At 36.4% G+C, this 25,956-nt stretch overlaps 1 long non-coding RNA gene across 1 annotated transcript in view; it reads left to right on the forward strand.

Moving 5' to 3' along the window:
- LOC143693842 (uncharacterized) overlaps positions 1-22,516 on the forward strand; it is a 33,401-nt gene extending 10,885 nt beyond the window's left edge. Inside the window, exons 2-3 of the long non-coding RNA XR_013181823.1 lie at positions 21,216-21,377; positions 22,456-22,516. This is a non-coding gene — a long non-coding RNA (uncharacterized LOC143693842). The remainder of the gene's footprint in view (positions 1-21,215; positions 21,378-22,455) is intronic.
- Positions 22,517-25,956: the final 3,440 nt, after the last annotated feature.

The following is a 25,956-nucleotide window of genomic DNA, read 5'->3' on the forward strand; positions in this document are numbered from 1 at the left end:
ATCTCAGTTTCATAAAGATTGCTTTTCAAATATCTGTCACTCAGATGCCCGTAGCTATCACAGCAGTGAGTGTTCTGTAAGCATAGTTACAAAAAAAGCCATCAATTGTATGTCTGCCTCTACCTCCTGTATTCTCAGTTCTTCTACTTTTCCTCTACAGGACGCTTTCTAATGACATTTTTACATTAATTTTTATAGCTGTTTTAATGAATATAGAAAAAAGCCTCCTATAACTGTTACTACTTTTGTCTTATACATAGAATAATAGTTATTCATCTAGCAAAAAAGCACTGCCATATTTTAAAGAGCCCTCCTGAGCATATTTGTGCCAAATATTAATTTCTTAAAAATGCAAATGTGTCATCCATGCTGTATACTCTTGTAACTTTACAGCTTGTTTCAATTTGTGTATATCCCCACTGATCACTCCTACTACATCTGCTTTAGTGAACTAATATAATGAAAAATATTATCCAAACTATTCATCTGGTCTTCTTTTCTTTGCTCCTTCCCTCTTCAGCTGGACTGATAGCTCTAACCAGTAAATTCAAATGTACATTTTATAAATTATTGCTGTGAGAGCAGGGATTCTATTGAAAATACTCCAAAGTGTTTCAAATGCATTTTGGAATTAAGATTGCAATCACTGAAGGAGTGTACAAGGAGAACAGATTTATGAAATGTTAGAGGCCTAATTAGATGGAGGGGTACTGTGAAACTCTCCTTTTCAGATGCATTAAAGCATTAGGTGATTTTCCCTGATATTTGACAGAGTGACTTTTATATTGCATCTTTCGTGAAATGCCAAATCCCATTCTCCATGGCTATGAACAGAAACTTCAAATATTCCTGGGGGTAAGACATTCCTTGGTGTGAGAAATAAGTGTAAATTCTGCAGTGCAAGTGTTAACAGCTAGGATCACCCAGGATTGCACTGGGGAAGGCCTTTTCATCACCACACACCAACCTTGCCTTTCTGCTTTATATCCTCAGTGTAAATGTGAAATCCTGCTCTTTTCCCCCTCCACCCTTTTCAGGAGGATACTACTTTGAAATCTCTTTATGAACAGCAGAGCAAAATAGGCCTTATCTTAGAGGGGAGAAAAATTGTATTGACTTTGAAAATGGAGAGGAGCATAGTCCAGAGGAGCAAACAGCAGACTTGAGAAAATTGCAAATGCTTTCTCCCCTAATGCATATACAGATACAAAGCAATCAAACAGAAATGAGATTGTGCAGCTAATAAAATCAATCAGGCCAGGCTGGCTAGAGCCGTTTCCAGATGGCCGTGGAGAGTTCCTTATCACTGCTGAATGGTTATTGACGAATATGTACCAACACTTGATCTCTCTTGGGAAGCTATTTAATTTATCTCCAAATCATCTGGCTAACTCCCAGGTGGCTGTTTATCTTGTATCAGTATGTTTTTCCAATTGTTACAGGATTCCTTCCTTGTTTGCCTAGATTTTCCTGTGTTTCCTCTTTCTTTGCAGATTGTTTATCTCCAGATTTCTCACTCTAGGGGAGCATACGCATAATTTGTTTGTCAATAATAAATAATGAACACATTTTATTACGTGTTACTAATGTTTTGGTGCAGAACAGAAGTAAAAAACCTTATAAAACTGCAAATTCACTGAATGTGTATAAATAACAGTGGGCACCTGGCCTGCATATTTCTTTTTGCCTTTTTTTTTTCATTTTGTACATCAGTATTTATATTTTTATCTTCCTTTAGTTATAAGTAAATAGCATATATCTAGATAGTATGTGTGTGTGTATATATATCTATATATCTATATATATATAGTTCAGTACGTAAATTGCATGTTGAATATGTTTGAGCTGTTTCTGGGTAGAGACAAGACATATCTGGTTATTTCACAAAATCAATGAATGGCTAAAACTTTTGCCCTTAACATCAGATGCCAGTCATTTGATACACTCTAAAATTTTACTGTGTCCCTGACTCTCAGCCTGAAAAAAATAATCTTAGTCCTCTATTCATAGGTGCACTGAATACCTTCTGATTTCTTCCTTTTAAAGTCTGTCTTCAGTGACGGCTTGAACTTACCTATCTGTCTCTATTAAGTGTCTCATGGGATCAACCCCTTTTGTTCACATACTTTTGTTCACTTATGATAGTGCCTTGCTTTCACTATGATTTCCTTGAGGTAGTTGTATGGAGTATACTGTAACCCTGGGAGTAAGTTGCAGCTCTCTTTCTGCCCAGGTCCTGTGACACAAACAAATCGAACAGGAGGATTCGGGGCTTTTTCAGTCAGACAGGGAACAGTGCAGCAAAATTTGTAACAGAAGAAAGACTGATCAATTGTCAAACACAAGAAAAGATACCAGAAACTGTCCCATGAGGTTTAGCATGAAGGTTGGAATGGTGCAAAATACCAGCGTCATCAATTATGTGATTCTGTATTAGGGACAGGAGAATCCTTCTGAAAACATGCCAAGCACTTTCTTTTGATGTCTTACTCTTTGATCCCCCAGTTGCTTTGTAGGCTAAAAACTTTTTTCTGAGTTATGATATATGTATGCACAGGATTTTATCTCCATTTGTCCTTGTTTCAGCACTGTCCTTGTCTTTAATGTTAGTGCTTGACATTCTCTTCTTGATGCATAAAGACAAATCAGTCTTCTCCCTTTTGTTGTACATTTTGGGCTGCTGGACAAACCCAGTCTCCTAGTGTGCCTTAGTAAGACAGGCCATACAGTCCCTTAATCATTCTTATGTGTCTGTACCAATTCCAGTCTGAATCCCTCTTTTGTGGTATTGGCTCTGCACAGTGTTCACTGAACTCTTACTGGCTTTCTGCACAATAGGCTGAAGATTTCCTGAGCTTACTTGAAAACAGCTTGATGGCTGCATTTTAAACTTTCACTTTTTACAGGCACTGCATTGATGAATTATACACATAATGAGATCAAAACAAGGACCAATTTATTTTATTCAGTCATCACAGTCCATTATCTCCAGGCTCATTGCAGAAATCAACATTATTTTATTCTCCCAGTGTGAGGCCTTGCATTCTGACTCTTTCTGTACTACTCTATTCTCATATTCTGTACCTTTCACCCCATTTTTATTTCAGCTTTAAGGTGATGCTTATGTTCTTTCTGTACAGTCTATCCTCTGTTCATAATACCTCTCTGCTTCATTCTGTCAACAGATTTTGTTAGGACACATCTATATTTTTCAGGAAAAATGTCTCCCAACCCTGTGATTTCAGTAGGGTCTTTCAGATTACTTCCTTACATATTTTGTCTCACCTCTGAATATAAATTCATTTCTCGTCAAAAACCTGTCTGGCAGAAAATGGTAGCTCTACTCAAAGGGAACATTGCATTGAAGGGCTGCCTTAATGACACACCACAGGCAATTACAACCCAAGTCTTCCATATCAGGTTTGGTTGGGAACCTCTTCAGGACCCAGTTAGATGGGAGGTGTTTGCTTCGTCCAGCACCCACCTTCCAAGTCACTCCTTACATGAGTCAGTGCCAATATAGCAGCTTGGTCTGGCTGGTTTTTAAGCACCTCTCAAAGGGACAGCTCTCCATGACATGCCAGCAGCCATTCCATCATATGAACTTGGCATTTAAACCAGCAGCTAGGGTTCATCTGTGTCGGTGGAGAATTAAGATCTGATTCAGTCATTTCCTTCTATCACATGGAAAGTTCTGGCTGAGATATTGCCTCTCCAGGTCTCACATTTATCTGAGAGCCTGCTTGTGTTTCTCCATATCAGTGTTAGAGAGTGGAAAAAAGTTTTTTTGGATCAACTCTTTGATGATCTTAGGCAGACTTTCAATGAAATAAAATCATTTTAATTTATGCATCAGAGACAGTGTAATAACCCCACTCCTGTGCTTGTGCAGAGGTAGGAAAGCATAAACTGTCACATATTCTATCATTTTTAATCTTCAGTCTTTGTGCAGTCAGAGAGTGTAGAAGTGTGTTTTGATTGGTTGTTCCAAGTCCGAATTCTGTAGGGGTCCAAGAGTTCTGGGCTGGGCAGAAGCCTGGATTAGTTGGGTATGGATGTTGTCAGGACTTATAACCAAAAAATGACATAAAGAGGCTGCAGTAAAGCATTTTTAAAGTAGAACAGTATGTCCAAATTCTGTCCTTCTGTATTCTTTAGGGAAGGACTATATTTAGTGAAAGATACCTTGGGCAGGTGCTGGCACTTGACTCCTCATGACATGTGATACAAAAAAGCTAATCTCATTAATTAATTTTCATTCCTTTGGAATCTTTCTAAACCAGGGCTGCTTGTGGCTGTAAGAAGAATGTCTAATGGGGTTAGCTGCCTTTAACAGCATTGGTATTTGGAAAGCAAACTCTTATTTCTGTGATGCTCTGTTTCTGTTTGCATCTTTATCATATTTTTTCCTAACAACAACAGCAGAAAGAAATTAATCCTAAAAATCAATCCATATATTGGCCCAAAAGCAGTATTAAAAGCCAAACTAAGGGCTTAAATATGGACACCATAGAGCCTTAACAAGATGCATAACAAGGTGTGACAGCTAATCAGATTAGTAACAAACAACAGATATGCAATAGAAGTAACAGAAATGCAACAGTCTTTCAAAAATTAAAGTCTTGCTCCTCCTTAAGTGTTTTTGAAGGCCTACTTTAGATATTCCTGTTTTCTGGTACACTAAGTTTACCCCAAGCTAATTCACAGGTATTAGTACCTAATCTATCAAATTGTTTGACTCGTTAGAGACAAGAAGTGCATTGCAATATCACTTGACATCATGCACAATAGCAGCTACGTCATGGCCACAAACTTCTACATTTGTTAAACATTGCATATCCAGCTGCAGGACCAAAAATGCATCTTCGGGCATGAATTGTTCTTTGCTCAAAATCCAGCACATTACAGTTTCTCAGCAGTGGTTTGTTTTCCTGCTCTGACAGCACAAGCTCTATTAATAATCTGTGTTCATACAGCTACTGGCAAACCAGGAAAGTAAGTGATGTTGTGGCACAGTAGAAACAAGAGCTTTTAATCACACCAGCAGTGTTGTCTGGAGGGAAAAAGAGTAAGCCAATGCTAGATGTGCAGAGGAAGTAGAGAGAAACTGGAGCAAGATCATGGAGAGTTTTATAATCAAGAAGTTCCTTTTGCACTGTGTTCTGAAATTAATGAGCAGCCACTGGAGTTGCCTGACAATGGGGGTGATATGACTTAGTTTCCAGGGAAGTTATTCTGAGCCAGACACGTTGAATCGTTCATTGTTTTCTCCCACTGAACAGTCTTATAATTCAAGTACTTAATCATAAAGAACAATCAAATTCTTTCTCACTGGCTTCAGCTTTTCTACCTTTCTCAGCTGGCTGATCATGCCTTAGATAATCAGACCCATCTCATCTCTGACATATACACCTGATGGTTCCCCTGTCCCTCTGTGCCTGCCTTCTCCTTCGTACTATAGCTCTATCTCCTTATTCCATAGCTGTTATTTGCTGACTTCTTTCACAGTTTTCTTGCAGTGATGGCATTGCTTCAAGAAATAAAAGCAGGAAAACCTTATTTCTGCCCTCTCCCATGCTATTGCTGCCTTACTTGCACTGTTTTGTCCTGGCTCCTCTTTTGAACCTTGGCACACTTTCTCATTTGTGACTCATTAGCTAGAGATGACCATTTGAAGCTCAACTATCAGGACATTGCAGATTTCACTAATCACATTTCTGTTCATGGTCTTGGGTGCTTTTCAGATTGCATTTCCCTGCCACATCCCTCATCATGGCTGCACTATTGATTTGACTGAAATTCTGCCTTATGCACTCAAATGAGATTTCCTTGAAGGATAATAATAAGAGTTTTGGTCTCAAATTAGTCTGATTTGCAGCATTAACCACTGAGTATGTAACAATTACAGAATTGTACTTATCAGCTGGTAGTGCTGCCCAATTGCTAGACTCAGATATGTAAAATCATTTAAAATGGAGTGATGTAAAGTGAGGTGATAGTCATGGAGAACTAAAAATATCTTGGAAAAACAAACTTCAAATTTCCCTTTTTCAAGGCTAATTATTTTTCACAGTAACCAATCAAGTGCAAGGTATTGAGATATTAAAAAGTTTTTTGTTTTCCTAAAGATGAAAGAAAAATAAGATTAAAAAAATTCAGAAGGCTTAGTAAGATACAAGTCACCTCGACTTATCAACAAAACCAGAAGTGCATCTCTTTAGGGTTAAGGGGAAAAAAAAACCTATTCTGGCCCTACTGGGCATTAAAAATGATAAATCTTTGGCACAAGGAAAGATTTTTTAAATTAAATTAAATTTTCTTTACAACTTAAGGCTTTTTTGATTTATGCTATCTAGCCCCAAGCAAGGGTCTTAATTATTTTTTATTTATTTCCTTCATTCCTGAGAAAGGTCTTTCAGCTTTTCTTTATTATTTCAGTTCTTCTTCTGTAGGCATATCTATGTCTTCTAGCTCTTATATTTGCTGCTAAGTTTTCATGTTTTATTTCCCTCTTAGGTGAAATACTCTGGTGAAAGCCTCCAGGTCTTAAACAAAACTCAGCTTTCTTTTACAAACATAATGTAAGGTTGGTGTCTTTTGATTTTAATTTCAATTTATTAATTTGTTTCCCCATGACTTCTGCTATGTTACTATAAATCAGATATCCCGTCCCACCCTATAAAGTTATAAGTTTCCTGAGCATCCATATGACCTCTTTTTACTCTCAGATGATATTTTTAGGTAAAACATTCTATGAGAGCTTATGGACTTTTTACCCTAGTGATAAAATGGGGTTTAGTAATATGTTTTCTCTTCTTTATGAGAATTTTTTTTTTTTCACTTCCTATGTGTATAAATGGAAAAACATGTCCTGGCACACTTTCAGGATAATGATAGGAAAATGTCCATGCCCAGCAACGCTCAGTAATTAGAGCATTCTCCAGGACTGCAAAATCCTCAGTCAGATAAAGCAGTTGAACCTTTGTCGATTCAGACTCATTAAGCTGTGGCTGTTGCTGTATAACAGGGAAAAGCTGGTTTTTTCCAAGAAGGTCTGTAGGTGCTTTCTGAGCCCTGCCAGGGTGGAGATTCTCTGTCTGGCAAGAGGATTCTCTCAGGCTGAGGTGGGAGCAGTGCCTGGGGCTGCTCTACCCAAGCCTGACCAGGCAGCCCTGCCAAAACGGAGAATTGTGATGCTGAGTGCCTTACTAGGATAAAGAAAGCACTGAGAGATTTTAGGGATTTCTCAGAGTTTGCTGAGTGTGAGTTTGCTCTTTGATATAAAATCAGGAATTTGACTTGCTGTAGTGCCCTCCATGCTAACTGCAGCTCATGTTCAAATACTCAGCAGTTGCTTTCCATCCAAATCATCAGAAGCATGAGTTTGCCTGCAATGGAGTTTGAGAAACACAGATTTTATATGACAGGGGCTTAGAGTGCATTAAGTCCACAGGCCAAAACCAACCACAGAATTCAATGCAGCAGTAACAGTGCACATTTAATGATTTTTTTAGTTTCAACAAAAGGAAGGACTAAATTCAGAATTCAGGTCTTCCAGGCCAAGAACCCTCATGCTTCTGCCTGGAGAAAAAAAAGTGTGGATAGGCAAGGGTTGCAATATATGTGTACGAAAATAAAGGAACAGAAGGCACTGAAGTTTAGTAGGGAAAGACACTGCTTTTACATAACTAAAAGCCTTTATGTTGATATGACACACATCTACAGCCATTCTAAATTCCCTACCCGTCCAACCACCAGTGCAGAGTTGGTTTAGTTTGCTCTTAGGATCCAGTTACAAAAAGGCTATAAGAAATGCTGCTATTTGTCAAAACCAGACATAAAAATGGAAGGTAATAAATCAGAGAAGAGGGCTTTGAGTGGTCTAAATGCTGGTGTCCCCGTTTCATCCCAGAACACCCTGCTGTAAACCTAGCATCCAGAACTGTTTTGTAACAGGCAAGAAATAACATAGTAAAACTGCCTCAGTAATGAGAATCAAAGAGGAAGGGAATTATACACAGAAACTGAACCTTACATCCTTCCAGATGCTGTAACAAGACTTTTGTGCATCACTGGGTGTATTTCCAAGCAGACAGCTGGAGCGTGGCTGTGGAAAGGCTCACCCTCCCTCCCATACCTCTGCTCTTTAATGTAGCAAACACAGCTATATATCAGCTATATGTCTGGAGACAGAGGGAGTTTATCTCTTTATGCCCACCAGAGCATATCTATCTATGTGCATCTAGCATCTGTACCCAGGAATGGCATGAATCCAGGGTATTCCAGCACATTCCACCACATTTTTTATGCTTGTATGCATATGGGATTTTACTGTGGTCACTCATGCTAACATATAGGCTTGTCAAGTGCTAAGTACAGGGCCTAGTAAAGCAGACATGGCTTGCTCAAGACCACAGATTCCTAGAATTTAATGTCTTCTGCCAGACTTCCCTTACAGAAGATCATATCTATGAAATGGAAAAATTCATAGGCAAATCAAATACAGCTGACAAGTGGGTAAGCTCTTGTTATGACAGCTGGGTACTGATCAACATGGCGTGGGAAAAGCTGGTCAGAAGTCAGAAAAATAGCAGGGTAATCAAAAGGTAGATATTGAGAGGACTCTGAGCTCACTTTAAGGTTATGCAGCCAAGAATACATAATTCATCCCGTATTCTTAAAGTAAGAATCCATCAGAGTGAGAAATTTAGGCTAGTGGCTAAAGAAGATAAAAAGTAGCTACAGGTGAGCAAGCTCATGTTTTTTAGTAAAATGCATAAACAGAACCCCTTACACATTTCAGCATTTTTACCACAACCAAATACACAGTTCTATTGACCATGGTGAGCTATCTGTGTTGGATTATCTTTGGCTTCATCTGATTACAATTCAAAATGCCAAATCTTGCCTTAATATAACTGGCAGTGGGAATATGAAAATAATTTTTACTCAAACCAAATTTGTAGTAATGGTTACTGAGGATATTTCATAAGCCTTGAACTTATCAAGGTTGTCAAAATGATACTTTTTTAATTCAGGAGAACTAAATGGACCCAGAAAGTCAAAAGTAATAACAGGTTTTTTGCTGTGTAATATTAAGCAGTTAAAATTGGTTCAAGATTTTAGTTTGGGGCTTTTTTACTTACCGCTATGGAAAATAAAAGCAAAAGAAGTCCAAAATTGAAAAAAATAATGTGCAGCACAAAAAAAAAGAGGTAAAAAAGGAAATGTAGAATTATGCAAAGCAAATTCAAGCCTGTTTGCCTCAGAGAGGTTACTTGATAAAGTTCTATCTTTCCTAAGCAACCCATATGAGCAGGAAAGAGGTTAATTTTAACCCTGAAACAACGGCGAGCACAGCAGTTACTTTTATGTCATTCTGGTTGCCTAATTTTGACAAAATAGACAACCAGAAAGAGAAGTGTGGGTAGTATAATAAATCATAAGAAAAACTTATCTCTGAATATCAGATTTTAAGATAGTTTATCAGTTACAGGTAGATACTTAGAACTAACAAGTTGCCTCTCACAGGTATTCCCGTAGGACTTGGTGCACTTCTTTTGTCTAAGGCATTTTTTGGCTGGTCTGGTTGCCCCTTCTTTGACTCATCATTCTCAGGCATTACAGAGGTAGACAGTTTGCCTGCTCATAGGCAGGAATAATTTTGAAGACAAGAGTAAAAAACGGAAGAAGAAGGGAAATATGTACAGAGTACAGAGGAAAGTGACAGAAAAGGGGATCAAGGTGGAGGGAATCCTTGATGGTTTGGTAACAAAGGTCTAAAGCATTTTGTTGCTCTGTGCATCCTAACGATCACCAAAACAGGGCAGCCTTTGCAAACAAACAGTAAACTAACTTCCTCCATGAGATTGTCCAGGAGTGATTTCACTTGGTTTGGCCTCAAAAGGGTAGATGGGTAGAATGGACAGTTTTCTCCCTCTCTGCTCACTAAGCTAACATTTTAAAACAGAGTTCTGATCTTTCCCTTTCTACTGTACCTGAGATGATCTCAGTTGATGTGGTAAGAATAAGTCACTCAGTTTGAATCCAATGGTCTTCTATTTTTTATATTTTTGGCGGCATTCATTTCTTTGCAAACTACTGTAGCGCTTATAAAAGTTTCAGCTGCTTCCTACAGAAAGGTTCAGCATCAGTAACTTTTTAAAAAAAAGTAGTAGGATGTTACAGTATAATTACTTGAATAGGTATGTTTGACTGGGCAGGTTGGGATCTGACTGTACCAAAGCTTCATGAATGAAATGAGGTCACACTTGCCCTTATGACTTGCATTCAGAAATCTGAATTACACATCTTCAGGTAGAGAAGAAGAAAAAAGGTAGAAAACAATTCTGCCAATTGATTTTTTGCTATCTTGTCATCTTTCCTTATATCCACATTGGAAATCAACCTAAGAATCTCTAGAGAGCCAAGAAAAATGTTATTCACCCTCTTGCTCAAGCTCAGAAATTGCTTGGCCTAGTGAGTGACATATTATCCAAGTTAAAATTAGCATAATGTATAAATAATAGATTTTTCCTCCATTAATTACTGCATTTTCTGAAAAGAAAAAAAAATGTCTGCTTCAGGTGCTACAGTGTCTCTTTGTCCTTTCTGAAGCCTTTTTGGTGGCCTAGCAGACTTTTTTCCCCTGAAAACATAATTTTTTTCCTAAATTAGAGTTTTGTGTGGTCTTCAGTAAAAAGTCATTTGAAACCTATTGACTACTTTATGTATTAAAGCAAGAGAATATATTTTGTCTTATCAAAAGGATAAAAAATAGTTCTAGAGTAATTACTTAATATTCACTTTGGAGATATTAGTTCTGCCTCTATGAAACAAAGGAAGGAATGCAAAAGTTTAATGTTTTGTTCTTTCTTCTAACCTTTAAATATTGCATGATTTGTGTCAATATTTATCTCTTTTTGCTTAAAGCAGATTGAAAATCTAATTTCTTTATCTCTCTTTTTATTCTGTTTAAAATCTGCAAGGCAAAACCCTTCTGGCCATGGCTTTTACCAAGAGAAATCCTCCAGGAGGCAAAAGTTAATTGGGCTAAACTTTTTAGATGAAGAAAAGAAGGGGAAAAGAAGAACAAAAAAACCAACAAGCTTATTCTGAAAAGTCTAATTTTTTATTGTATTGTATTCTTTGACATTTGTATGAAAGTGTGAGGGCAGATTTCAGAAAGTCTGAAAGTGTGAGGGCAGACTTCTGAAACTGCTGAAAAATCCCAGCACCTGAAATTTGAAGTAGGCATAGTTTTGAAGACCATCTCCTTACGTACCAGATAGGGAGCTATGAGAATATTGGGAACATGGTAGATTCTAAAATGACATAAATGTTTACCTGAGAATAAATATATATATGTAGAAGGAGCATAATATTTTCTCAGTAATAACAATAGGTTTTAACAATGTTAAAGGCAGAATAACCTCTGAGGTTGCAAAAAATGGTAATTTTGTGTATTACTCCAAAAATCTTACAAGAATTCATCCTTGTTTACACAAAACAATAAACAATTCATAAAAAACAACAACAAAAAAAAAACCAACCAAAAACCAAGAATTCATGGTTGCAAAACCAGGAATTCTTCATTCCCCAAATAACTTAATGCTAACCTCAACTCAATATGTTTCTTTTAAATATTGATCAACTAGCCTTTTACACTCAGCTGGCATAATGCTTCTCACTGTCTGCTATCTCTACAAAATCCCAATTCTCTGAAAATCCATATACATTATCTGCTAGGCACTAATTTGATGTGAATAGCAACAGAAGAGCTCTCTTAACTCCAAATCCATCCACCATATATTAATCACTGGAAAATTACTGACACCTCTTTTGTTTTTCTTTCTCTCACCTTCCAGACCCAGCCCCGTCTCAGTTCCACCATTTAGCCCATTTTCTCATTAATTCTTCAGTGCAAACAGTATTTACAATGGCCAGCAATTCTAACCTGATTCATCTGAACCATTTGACACGGCTCAGACAGCTTACCAAAGAATTCAGCCTATGGCTGCATGAACTCTTGAAGGAATCAGAAACTATACGATATAGATAAGCATTATATACAAGTACTTGTTGTCATGGTTACACAGATAGGCTCGCTTCTGACTTTTCCCTCTGAATAGGAAATAGAGATCCAGGGAGACTCTCTAGCCCCACTCAACAGACATTCGTGCAATTTAAAATGTGTAGGTGTCTGAGAAAAAGGAAAAAAAGAGTGGATGGGCTGTAATCCATCTACTTCATCTTTTAAAATATTTATAGATAGCACAGTGTAAGTCAACAAAAATAAAAGGAGCCTGTACAGGTTTTGCTGCATTTTTCAGAGCCAAAATACTGTTTTGCTGTCAGGGAAATCAAAATAAAGTAGTTAAACAAAGTATTGCAAAGAGTAAATAGACCTGAGAACCTGTCAATGCATTATTTCAGTAGACATTTTAAGTAACCAGATCTTTTTCGAGAAATCCATGAGAAAAAATTGTATCTATGGCTCTAAGCAGAAAATAATAAAGGATAAACAAAATATATATGTTGTTGTCCTTGACAAATATGAACCCTGCACAAGTCCATAACTCAACATAACTATTGAGTGCTTTAAGCCTTAAGCTTAAGTTGTGTGATAGCAATTTCAAAACAGATAATGCAACTTCTGAGTGAGAAATTACACTCTATTGACTGAGAAGTGAAGCAGGCATTTAATGCATAGTTATCTCCTTAGCTGAGATTAAATTGTTTGCTTGACTTCCTAGCTGCTGACATAAATATTTAAATTATTTCACTGTTTACATATTTGCAGGTTATTGACCTTTAGCCTCCAACCACATCTGAGAGTATGGGCCAAGAATCTTTATAAAATCTGGTATCTAGTCAGCAGAAAACTATGACTCACTATTTATGGGGTGGATTCAGGTATTCTCTTACAACAGGCTAACTATTGTATCCCCTCTGTTGACCAGATGTTCTCACAGGGACTCACTGGTTTACACATGCACTGCTTTTTTCTTAAGGATGAGTAGCTGAAGGTAAAGATAATAACTGAGGAACTGAGACCTGCTCCAGCAAAACACCAAAGCATGCAATGAAGTGTGAGTAAATAAGGAGTCCTCTTATTTCCTCTTAATCACAAAGGTCTCTATTATGCAGAAGTACACAATCAAAATCAAAATTATCCGGTGACCTGTTGCATTAATTGACATATATAATACCTTCACATTTTATCAAGTGTTATGGTAATATGTGTTCTTGTTGCCTAGTGAATTGTACTTTTTTTTAAATGCTTTTCAATGAAACCAATATGCAAATTATTTTTTTGTATTAATATTAATATAATCTGAATTTGCTGATTTAATTTTGTTTCCAAGGAAACTGCCTGGGAATTTTTCCCATAGTTTTACATTTTTTAAAATTAATTTTCTTGTCCCTTATTTGGGGCAAAGGTTTATACATATTTTTCGACAGAAAAGTTTTTCCCCAAATGAAGTTGGTAGAAAGTTTCAGCTGCCTGGTTATCCCTCCATAACATTATTTCTTTGGGTTTGTTTCTCTACTCTTCATACTAGTTTGATATTTGTTGGTTTTACTCCTTTTTTTAGCTTTCTTGCTTTGTGATAAGTTAACCAGCTCTTTCTGGTCTCAGTCCTTTTAGCTGTGAATAAGGTAGGTCTGCAAATACTGAGGTAACTTTTGTTGTTACAGTCTGTTAAAAATTTAAAATCAAGGGAAAACAGCTAGTATGTAAACTCCAAAAAGCCAGCCAAATAGATTTTTTGAGAGTGAGGCAACAAGAAATCACTTAGCTATCCATACCAGCACAGACCAAGTAATGGCATTAAGTAATTTGAAGACTACACAGGTTCACTGTGAGGATGCTCTGGGTTAAAACATTAGTAGGAATGTGATGCTGTCTGGTGAACTGAAGTGGGAGTGTTTTGCTTTCACTCACATCCTCCAGGCTTTGGGCAGCAGATTATTATGGGTATGACAGCTGAACATTGAACAGTTGAACATTGGATAATAGAAAGTCACAGTGGTACAGGGAACTCCAGAGCCTGTGCTTTCAAACTCGACTTCTTTTTGTGAAATATACCTTTTAGTTTGTTTTGAATGCTTATAGTGCCTTTTATACACTGTCTGCAGGCTATTTTAAAATATATTATTGTGACCTTGGTGACCCTCTAGATGATTATTCTGCTTTGGTTTCCACACTTTTTCCTCTGCCTTTTTTAACTCTTCCCTTGCCTATTCTTTTATATTTTTTATCTATTTCCTGAAATACTTCTCTCATTTTATAAATAAAAGGTTTCCATCTGATGCCTCTTGCTTCACCATGCACTCAAGCAACTCTTAAATTGTAATCTCTTGCCTGTAGTCTGGGAGATGAGATTTATTCTAAATTTTATTAGATATTTGTAATATATTTTTTTTTTAGTGAAGATATGCTTTCTTCATAATGAAAAATAAAATGCAGACTAAATCCTCAGCTAAGCACACTCCAAAATCATATAATTTGCGGGATTTATCTTATTTTTGTGACTAGAGCTAGAATAACCAAGAAGGTTAGAAGAATCAGGAATCAGAGGTCTTTTGGGTTTTTTTGTTTTTTCTTTTTAATTCAAAAGAAAAAAAAAGTCAGGAGGAAAATGTGGGAAAGTTCTCTTTCTTGCTCTCCAGGAATGGTGTCCTGTTGGTAAAGCAGTGTGGTAGGTTACCATGGCTGGATGCCAGGTGCCCACCAAGCTGTTCTATCTCTCCCCATCCCTTCTGGACAGGGGAGAGAAAATAAGATGGAAAAGCAATTTACAGGTTGAGATAATGCTGTTAACTACAGTGGAAGCAAAAGTTTGGGTGCAAACACAAAAACAAGTAGGTTTACTCTCTACTTCCCATCAGCAAGCAATGTTCAGCTTTTTCCTGGGAAGCAGAGCTACAGCACACATAGACATTGCTCTGGAATGTCTTAGATTCTCAGTCAAAGTGTGGAATTACCTTTCTGATTCGTGCAAGTCTGGCCCACCTGCTCATCTCCATACCTCCAGGACACGTCAGTGTGGTGCTCCAATAAGAGACCACTCCAAAGCACTGTGGTTTTTCAGCACCATGCTTCTCACACACTAATCCAGACCACTTTTGAGCAAGGTTAGGAAAAAGGAAAGGGTTATTTAGGAGGGGTCTCAGTACCCACTTAGAGTCAGCTCCCATACCCCTCTGTTGAATACAGTTGGTGTAGGCAGATCACTGTGTTATGTCCACAACATTGAGCTCATTTGTGCATATCATTTTATGAGAAAGCTGTTGACAAATTAGAGGAAAGGACAAAATTAGAGGAAAGGACAGTTGCATTAATTGAGCTTGCTCAAATTGAAAGAAAGTAATTATTTATGGTAGCAAATAGTGTAATAATTATGAAAAATTGAATGAAATTAAGATAAAAAATATTTAAACAGAATATTAGAAAATGTTCTCTGACAGTGAGATATATGAAGCTGCAGTTTCTAAAGAGAGGTGGTTATATTCTCATTGCCTGAAGCACTTGAAACTATACAGGAAGAGAAATGTTGAAAATTGTGGGAAGTGTCTGTGCCTGAACTGGCATGAGAACTGACTGACCTTTTCCTTCTTTTATTCTGTGAATATTAAAAATGAGACTTTTAAAAGACTTAAATATCCATGTCAAAAATTATACCTACCTTTTCTGGTATTTTCAGGTATTTTCTTTCTTTCTTTTTTTTTCCTTAATTAGTATGGAAATGTCACTGAATACATTAACTGACACACTCTTTATCTCACTACATTCCTTCTTCTCCTTGTTAATATTACATCTAGCTTATAGTGACCGTTAATTGATTTTTCTTTATCTTTCATAATTTTCCTTTCACATGCATTGCCAATAGCTCTTCCATCCCAGAATATATTCAGTTTTGATGGTTTTCCATCTAATGAAAATTACTCTGAGAACTTCACTACTGTGGATAACACTGTTGAGGTAACTGGTCTGGTAAATAATTTATATCACAAGGATTTAATTGTTTAGTTCTAGACCTACACCTGATTCTAAATTTTTTCAAAGTTTTTGTTTATTCTCTTGTTTTGGTTTGTTTCCTTCAGATGAAAATGTAGCCTATATATTCTGCAATATATATGATATGAAAACAAATTTTTATCAAGTATATCTTTTATGCTGCTCAAAATTTAAATTTCCTGTAGAAACAGCATTTCCAATGCAGACTTGGAAACAATACCTGCAGATATGTTACTGCTTATCAGAGCCTCAATGATCCTTTGGATCTGCAGGTACAGTTTTCCTGTTCTAAATCACTCCATTCAGTTCTGGGCTTTTAAATGAGCAGTAAGCATCCCTCCTGTTTCCTCTGATGACTCTACCAAAGCACATGTACTTTCAGCTCCTCCTCAGTCTCTGCAGGCTGGATTTTTTTTCCCCCCTGGGAGATGTCTGAAGCAGTTGTCCTGTGCTTGTAAATTCCATGTCAGGTTTGCCATAATTTTTCATGGTTTCTGTCCTTTAACAAGTTCAGTGACTTTTTAACTAAAAAAAAGAACATTTAATTTTTTTTCCTTCCACTGCTATAAACTTTATCTTTTCCAAAACTAATTTTTTCTACACCTTTGTATTTAACTGGCATACTTGGTGAGATGGACTAACCCATCTCTGCAAAACATCAGTTTCACCCTAGCCACCCACCTGCTGCTGACTTACCTAGTAGTGACAGCATCCTCAGGGCTCTCCTGTGCTTAAAAGGTGTGTGAGATGTTAAAAATAAAAGCTGTCCCATTTGCAGCTTGATAGTCTTGTATTGGCAAACATTGCTCTTTTGAATATTTCCCTGAGCAAGCAGCACTGGACACTTTGTCCTTTCTAAACACCTTTCTTTGTCTCTTGCCATGGATACAGTCCAGTGAAGTCCTTTCTGTCTCAGAGTCCCTCCCAAATTCTGGCTTTTACCACAAAATATGCAGACTTTTTTGGAAATAAATACTGAAATAATTGTCTTTTTAACATAAATATCCTTTTTTGAATCAGTTTGGTTTCTTTTGTGATGGCCATGGTGAGTCTTCATATTGTGCTATCTTTGTGATAGTTCATGCAGGACTTCTAAGGACTCGTCCTGAGTCTTGCATGGCACCATTCCTCCAGACTTTTTCTTTTTAAAAAAAAAATATGATTTCCTAATGAAGCATCTATAACTCCTTCATTACTCCTTTGTGCCGCTTCATCATTATCATTAATGTTCTTCTGTGGTCATTTTTTTCCAAAATATCACTGAAAAAGAAATCAAATCACCTTTATACTTCATTTTCACAGGAAGCACAGCATTTTCCAGACCATTAACACGGAAGTCCATTGTTAATTTCCTCTGCCTGATTTAACTGAAAACTACTAAAACATTAAGTTGCTTCAGAAGCAGCTTCTTTCAGAAATATATTGCTTGTTTTTGGCACTCTATTCATTGCAATTGCAGGATAAAGCAAAATTAAACCATTTTTTCCAGTTGTACTCAACATTCCCCTGCTGCTCAGAGTAAAACACAACTGATCAGCCCTTTCTTCTGTATTGTCTCCTGAACTTCTCTGTGTGGTAGTTTTCCCTTATCTACATTCCTTCTCCTTTGGCCTTGTATTGTTTAACACAGTTTGGATTGATGTGCTATGGATGAGACAGTTTTTTCTGACATTACTGCCATGTTCATAATGATGCAATGAATGATTTGCACCTCCTCAGACAATCAGTTAATAAAAATACTTAGGTTGCCACTTCAGACTGGTATCTAGTGAGACAGAAGACCAAAGAATCTGTTTCCAGGAATAACTATAGTAATGAATTTTTCTGGACTTGCTAAAGTCAGTGAGAGAAGGAAGGTTCTGAAATTAAGATATTTATTAGACAGATCCAAAAGTCCTAGGAAAGGACCAAGGTGGTGTTGTTTAAGGAATGTGACAGAACCCTATGGATGGTAATACTAAGTGAAGCCCATCCCATCCTATCACTTAATGTCTACTGCTCCTAAAATGAATCACAGAATCATAGAATGACTTGGGATGGAAGGGACCTTAAAGGTTGTTGAGTCCAATCCCCCAAGGACCAGCCTGACCTTGAACATTTCCTGGAATGGGGCATCTACAGTCTCTGGGCCTCTTGTTCTAGTGTTTCACCAGCACTTACAGAGTTGCATTTCTCCAATTGAATCTGATTGTTTCTGTTGATTTTCATCATTTTGGAAATGAAATTTATACTGATGCTTAAGCAGAAATAATTTGAGTCATAACATAATATTTGAGGTGTGATTTCTGCAAAATATTGAGCATTACCCAGCAATAATTATATAGTGTCATTGATCTTGTAAGAAAATCCTTTCAGACTTTCTGGGGGATGGGAGTTTTGTATCTTGTGAAATTCTATAAAATTTCAGTTGACTGCATTGTGTTGACAAATATATCTTTACAGTAAAGGGAAATACTTCTTAAGTTCACCTCATTTCAACTTATCTTTCCAGAACAAAGGTTTAATTCAACCCCTGTTTAGCCAACCATATATAAATGTGTTTTGGCTGGGGACTTTTTATGTGCCTCAGACATCCTTTGTTATATAAGGAAAACATACATGATACCTTTGGACTCATTATACCTTTTATCAGATACATAAGATTAGGCAAAGAAAGGAGGTCACAGTTTTTCTGGCTGTTTTTCATATTAGCTGCAGTCATTTCCTAACAAATTAAGTGGATGTAGATTCTAAAATCCTTCTATACAGCTACAACAGGTACTGTCAAGCTGCATCCAGAAAAAAATATTGTGGCACTTAAAGCCATGTCACTGTTCCAGCTGACCAGTTTAACCTGAAATTCATGCTATAGTACAGAGCAAAGTAAAATATCTGCACTGGCTCTGAAGTAAAAGGAATCTGACTCCACCAGTTTGGGTTCACACACGATACATCCGCTACCCTAACCAAATACTTTTTCTTTGAAACATAATGAAATCTGATTTGAAAAAAAAAAAGGGTTTTATCCTTCTGAGGAGCTAAATATGAATTTTTTTTTTCTTTTGGCTCTGACTGCAATAAAAGAAACTTGCTATGTATGCTACAAGGCTTTTACCTTGTATGTAATCCAAAACCCATCGGAATCAGTACAGGCAAAACTTTCCTCCTTTTCAGAAGTTAATGATTTTGTTTTCAGGCTTTTGGATTCCAGAGGAAGCCTTGTTTCAGAGACATAATCCTGTAAGTCCCAGGAAAATAATCTGGGAATTCTCAGGGTATAGCAAGGATAAGGGGAGAGTTATTTTTCAGTGAAAAGTTGAGAAAAGCATGGGTTGAAAAAAGCACCAAGATCTGAAGCAGCACCACTTGTCCAATTCTGTAGTGCAGTAAATAGTACACTGTCCCCTTTGTCTTTCCTGTTCTTTGTTATGACATTATACTTCCTAGAATAGCATTAGATCATTTTTTTAAGACATAGTAACATTTTCATCAGGCAGCTACATGATTCTTAGGTGACCTAAGATATAATACTACTTTCAACCTGAAGAGGTAGAGCTATTTTCCTCTGTTGAGGGAAAAACTGGTACAAAGCGCATTTAACATGATGGGTGAGAAGTATGTGTAGCAATGGTCACTTATAAAAGGTACAGCAAGAAATCTGTATTAAAAATGATGCAAAAAATGAACAAGTATTGAAAAGAAATACAGAATGAATACTGTTTCCCATAAACTTGCTGATTGTACATATTGATTATTCAGTATTGCTTTTTTATATTAAGCAGGAATTTATTGTTGCTGTTGTTTGACATCTGTTGTATTTCATCCTGAGCTAATTATTCCAAAAGTTTCATCAGAGTGAAAAAAAGTCCACCATCTCTCTCTTTGGCACAGCACTTCCAGCAGTCAGTCAGGTATAAGGTATACAAGAAACTAGGCTCAAATATATTGTTACCTAAGCTACCTATGGAAAAAATGACAAGAAAAGGACATTTGTACACAACCACATTATAAATGTTTTGATTTACAAGCATCTGCTATTCTTGTTTGTGAGTGCTTTACCATGCATCTGGACCTTGACATCTAGGAGCTTATTGAATAACTTGAATTTTCATCTCTTATCACCTTTATTGTGGAGAACTACACAGGGTAACTCTTCTAATTCTTAAAATGAAACCCTCCCAACAGAAGAAATGCCTGGTGTTTTGGAAGCCAGAAATCATCAACGTAGAAAAGAGTCCTTTAGAATGTTCAGCATAGGAGAATGTTCTACTTAAAGTGTGCTGCTGATAAAAGAACTCTCTATCTCTAGAGATACAAAGCAGAAAAAATGATGTTGTACATCAGAGAGATAAAAGATCACTGTGCTGAAAGTAATCATCAAACTATGACTTTTAAAGCTTGAAACTGCATTTTTCTAAAGTTTCCACTGTTTCTTCATTCTTTCCACATTTTCACAAAATAATACTGTTTCTTTAGAAACTATTGAAAATATCTGGAGAATATAAAAATATAAGTTTTTAAGAGACAATAAAGAAACTCTATCTGAAAGGTTTTTTCATTTAAAGTAAAATTCTCTAAACAATCAGTCCATTAAACCAGCAATATTTTCCACTTTCCAGAGATAAAAAGAGATTTGTTTTAATGTGCTGACTGTATGAAAAGACAAACTTAAAGACTGCAGAACAGTCTCCCAGGCATACAATTAATCGGAATGAAAATTTTAGTTGGTATCTTGATATAAATAAAAGATACCATTAATTTGTTGTTGAAATTACTGAAAACGTCCCTGCCAGGAGCAGTCTGAATAAATCCAGGTTTGACTGATAGGGCATTAATGGCAAGCACTCAGACATTTAAATCAAAGGCTTATTATTCTTTGTAATACTTTTCCTGTACCCAGCTTATTTTCACATTCAAGTCCTGACAGAGATTTTCCTTTTATTGGCCAACTTTATATTGATAGACTATATTTAGCATAATCATACCTTTTTGGCTTAAATTATTTATATAATAGCCTCTTTCAAGGCAGAACAGTAGACAAAGACACTACTCCTAAAAGATAACACTGCTAATTGTGTCAATATTTATTAAAATACTAACATTCATTCTGTAAAGACAATTAGTGGTCAGCGTGGCCCTGTTTTCACTGAAGAATCTGGTCACAAACATTTCAAGGTATTGGATAACTCTCATGGTTCTACTGTTCCAGCAGGACATGCTCAAAAAGACTTCACTGTGAAACATCCTTCTCCTCTTCCTATGGTGTACAAGGAAACACACCTTACACCCATTTTCTGCTGAGTGGAGTGTCTCAGGGCCACACAGCCCCCTGCAAGATTTCACAAGGTAGAAGATTGCACCAGCAAGCACCCAGGTAAAACCTATCAGTATTGGCTCTGCTACGTCCACGTGGATAGAGGCTGGGTAGTCACGTATTCTGTGCACAAGTGTCTTGGTTTGTAATGAATTCATCAGTGGCAAATCTTAGTCTTGGAATCTGAAACTCCTTAAAAAAGAGACTTGAGTCATTTCTCTAGGTTTTGCAACAAATCCTATTTTTTTTTTCAATGGGGATGAATAATACAAACAGTGAAATCATACTGTAAGGTACTCAATCTGAATTTACTGTATAGTACAGAAGTAATATAAACCACCATTACCTTGAGAAATACAGTGACTGCCTTCTGCAAATTGTGCTGCAAAAATAGAAGTTTCTGTGCTGAGTACTGAAGTGTGAAAGCAGCAATAGAATTCAGAAGGTATATGATTTATTTTTCAAGAGTTTATTATGGCATTATATCATACTTGTTATTTTTTGGCACAGACAGCATTGTACTGCTGTACTGTTTGTCTGGGATTGAGTTGCATCCCTTTCTGTCTGTTTAGCTCAGCATCTTAGTAATATGAGTAATAAGTGCAAAAGATTTTCTGTAGAAACTGCATCGCTCTTTCCTATCTATACTTGGTAGAACACTTTACTCTTATTCCTTGTTTCTCACAAACTCATTCCAAGCACATCAGTGAAGCATAGTGGCAGCACTTGAGTTTACAAGAAACCATTTACCTGGTAGAAGGGAACAAAATTCCCATCCAAGAATTACTGCTCAGCCCAGAATATTGAACCAGTTCTTAATGCAAAGTCAAACTAGGCACGTCCTTAGCATCAATGGTGCATTAACAAGAATCTCTTCATCCCTGCAACCAAGCCTGGAAAAATCATTGAAAAATAGTAAGCAGGCATTGAATTTTCAGTACAATTAACACTTTGAAAAATGCTGAGACTGCTAAGGAAATAAAGAGGACTCTTAATATTAGATAGAGCTACTTAAATAATGTGTTGGGAAATGTTAAATTTCAGCTTTCTTCTTGTTTACAAATAATCAGTAAATAGATGCAAATTTTAGAGAGTTAGTCTTGCTGAGTATTTTAAGAGAACATTTTTTACCCTACAGATTCTTTTGATCAAGAGCTGAGATACTTCAAAGAGAGATGTATTATGGAATCATGGAGAAAGTAAGTAGCTGCCTGCCTGACTATTTTTTATAGCCAGTAGTGTCTAGAATTCATTATGTGTTTTGTGCAATTAGTCACACAATATTGGTTCTGCACCTAAACATTATGCAAATACATGTGAGGACTGCAGGAAAGTGTCTTTCATACCTGTACACCATAATAGCTAGGAGCAGTTTAGTGTTTCAGAGAGAGAGCAGAAGAGAATTCCACTGTACACTTTTTAACCTTTCCTTATTTTCTTTATTTTTGTTTGTTTGCTTATTTTTCTCCCTAAGGAAAACATAGTATAAATTTATATATGATGACTTGGGATGTAAACGCCTAATTCCCTTTCCATTCTAGGAATAAAAATATATAAACTATCTTGTCTCAGCTGAGTGTTTACAAAATATACACTCCTTTTGCTCTTGTCACAATCACCTAGAATAATTGTATTTATATGAACACAGCACTAATTGCCAAGGATTTGCTCACTGGCCTTTGTCTCTCTTATCATATTAATTGCCTGAACACCAGGGTTCCTGATGGAGTGTTTAGAGTGCTGTTGTGTCTATATGCTGAAAACTGTTTCATCTGCTCCCCTAACATACAAACTGGAGCTGTTGCTGTCCTTAATATCATTCTGATTAGGTTACTTTTACCATTCATTCCCTTGATAGGTGTGGTGCAGTGAATATTTTGATATATTACAATATAGCATTCAGAATTATTTTTGCTCATTAAATGGCATTTAATAATGCCATTTGCATTATTAAATTTTTCAGTGGAGGTGGTAAGAGAAGTATTTTTGCAAACACAGTGCAACTTTTGGACCTTCCTACAATTTATTGCAGATAATCAATAGGTGATAAATTTGGGAAAAACCTAAGTTCTTGATGAAGGATTTTGACATCTGGTAAAAAAAAGTCTAAAACTGAAATTGTCTTTGGAGGAAATAGAATTCTAGAAAACAGGAGTCTTTAAACTCAAAGGGAGCTTTAACTAGAACTACCAATCAATGAAGGTAGACTGGTATTCCTAGGTGTGCTCTGTAGCTCTTCCTATTGGAACAAAACTCCAACTTCACATGGCTTCACCTGTCTTTACATTCACTGAGCATTGCAAGAGTATTTTCTCAGCCTGTATTAGTAATGATTATTTCAAGTGTAACTGAAACAGGAAATGCTGGACATGATTTTCCTTCTTAGAGGGACCATGATAGACCAGCACAAGTCGTTCACATAAAAGAAATTTAGTAATGGATTCTTTGGCTTTGAAACTATATTTTAGATCAGAGCATTCTCCAAAATTGAATGGTCTGGGTGACTTGTCAGTATGTTTTCTGTGCTTCTCACATTGCAGAGATTGCCTGTAACTAAAGCCTGTAAGTAGCTTCTGACAGGAGAAAACCTGATTATGAAATAGAGTACGCGCAATAAACCCCTGGTCCAATCAGGATGGTTGCTGCCCAACATGATGTACCATACCCTGTTACCTAGAGCACAGGAGGCACGCAGCAGCAAGGAATAGTTAACCTGCATACAGTTCCAGACCTCCTCTTCCTCAGTTCCCCATCCAAAATAAATACTTTCCTTAAGTCTTTCTGTTAATACTGCTATTATATATCAATGGAGCTATTCTGTAAATTGATACATATGTCATTCTAAACTCAGGCATTTTTATCTATCTTAGCATGATTGAAAAAAACCACCGAAACACTGGGTTTCTATCTTCTCTTTACTTAATGACAATTTGTGTCTGAAAATCTCAGAAAACTGGGCTTTTAAAACTTCTGAAAGTCATTATCATGTCCCACTAAGTCAGTTCTTAGAAGTACTATCAATCATTTCTGTGAATGTTGTTATGGAAATTTATGACAAACACTCCCTCCCACTGACTGGGACTGAATCACACACTCACCAAATGTACTGTGCTCCTGACATCTGCCTCTGTATGATAAGGTCTGCACTATTCTTTTTAATTTTATGACTTTTCTTTGAACATTTTCTATTTGTCAACATTCTCCTAGAAGTACAAACTTACAAAGAAATGGCCAGAGTGTTCCAGTGGTCACAACATGCTGAAGCAAGAGGTACTCTACTGAGGATTAGTCGTAATGAAGATGCTACTTTTTGATTTAAAATTTGTGTGAAGCTGGCAATTCAGTAGCATCCTTAAGTCTTTGGCAAAATCAGCTGTCTGAACATGGAAACCCTTTATATTTTCATTCTTTGTTCATTCATGAACAACTGTATTGTTGGTCATATCAAAATGTAAATTATTTTCTTGACTTTTGAGTAATATGTATTTCATAATCATAATATGATACATATGCATTATACATACTGACTATCTTTCCCAAATGCATAACAAGTATTTAAGGAAAATTTGTTTTCTTCTCCATTACCATTGAAATAAATGACATATTTATCTAGCTGCTGGTCAATTTCATTGCTAGGTTCCTTTTTGATCCATATTTCCTTGAAGAAAAGCCCTTATTTTCAGTCTGATAATGATAGATTTTTCCACATCTAGTATTTTCCTTACCACATTCCTTGTGAATTTTCCATGATTTATAACATCATGGGTGTATTTATTGTTATTAGCTTAGCTATTGTCTAAAAGCCTACCTTTTTTTCTATTCTCTAGTTAATAGCTACTTTTTAAAATCAGACATTACCCTTCTTTATGATTTCACTGCTATTTTTTATTAATCAATTTTTTTCTTCAAAGTTGTCTTAGACAAATTTCCAGTGTTGTAATTTTCACTAATTTATATTTTTGTGTTTAAGTTTTTCTCCTCCCTGATGAACATAAGTATTTGGGAGACTTTATAGTATGCACGTAGCAGTTTATAGTAATGCATTCATTTAGTCCTGTTTATAGAACAGACATAATCAAATCATCATCATGCATCCCCGTAGAGGTCATAACCAGGTAGTATTTAGTTTGGTAAATGAAATATATTTATCTTTGTGTCATAAGGTTCCTGGTGTGTGTTAAATCTAATTTCTGCATTTCGGTGTTTTCCTCCCCTTCTACTCATACTTTATCTACAAGCACTAATATATACAGGCAGAAGCCAGTCTTTTGGGTTTACAAGACCTACGTCTGTGAGTCAGTAAATGATGCAAGTTATCGATCTAAGCAGAAGCACAAGATGGGGAAATAATCTATACAGATTCAAAATCAATGGCACCAACCTATCAATGATTCAAAAATTCAAAAAAGGACCATTTTGGACAGGGACTATCTCCTATGTCTTCCCTACACTATTTTTGTAATGGCATATAACCACTGATTTTAATATTTCCGTCATTAATCCTCCAGGTTTCTCAAATTCTGATTGAGACAAATGAGCAATTCCAAGTCTTCTTATTTGCTATTTATTCTCAGCAGTGGCATATAAATAGTTAATAAGTATCATTCCCTTGTGTTCCCTTAGTGCCTTGGCTAATTTT

This window comes from Agelaius phoeniceus, chromosome 4 (assembly GCF_051311805.1).
Source record: "Agelaius phoeniceus isolate bAgePho1 chromosome 4, bAgePho1.hap1, whole genome shotgun sequence".
Taxonomy (NCBI): domain Eukaryota; kingdom Metazoa; phylum Chordata; class Aves; order Passeriformes; family Icteridae; genus Agelaius; species Agelaius phoeniceus.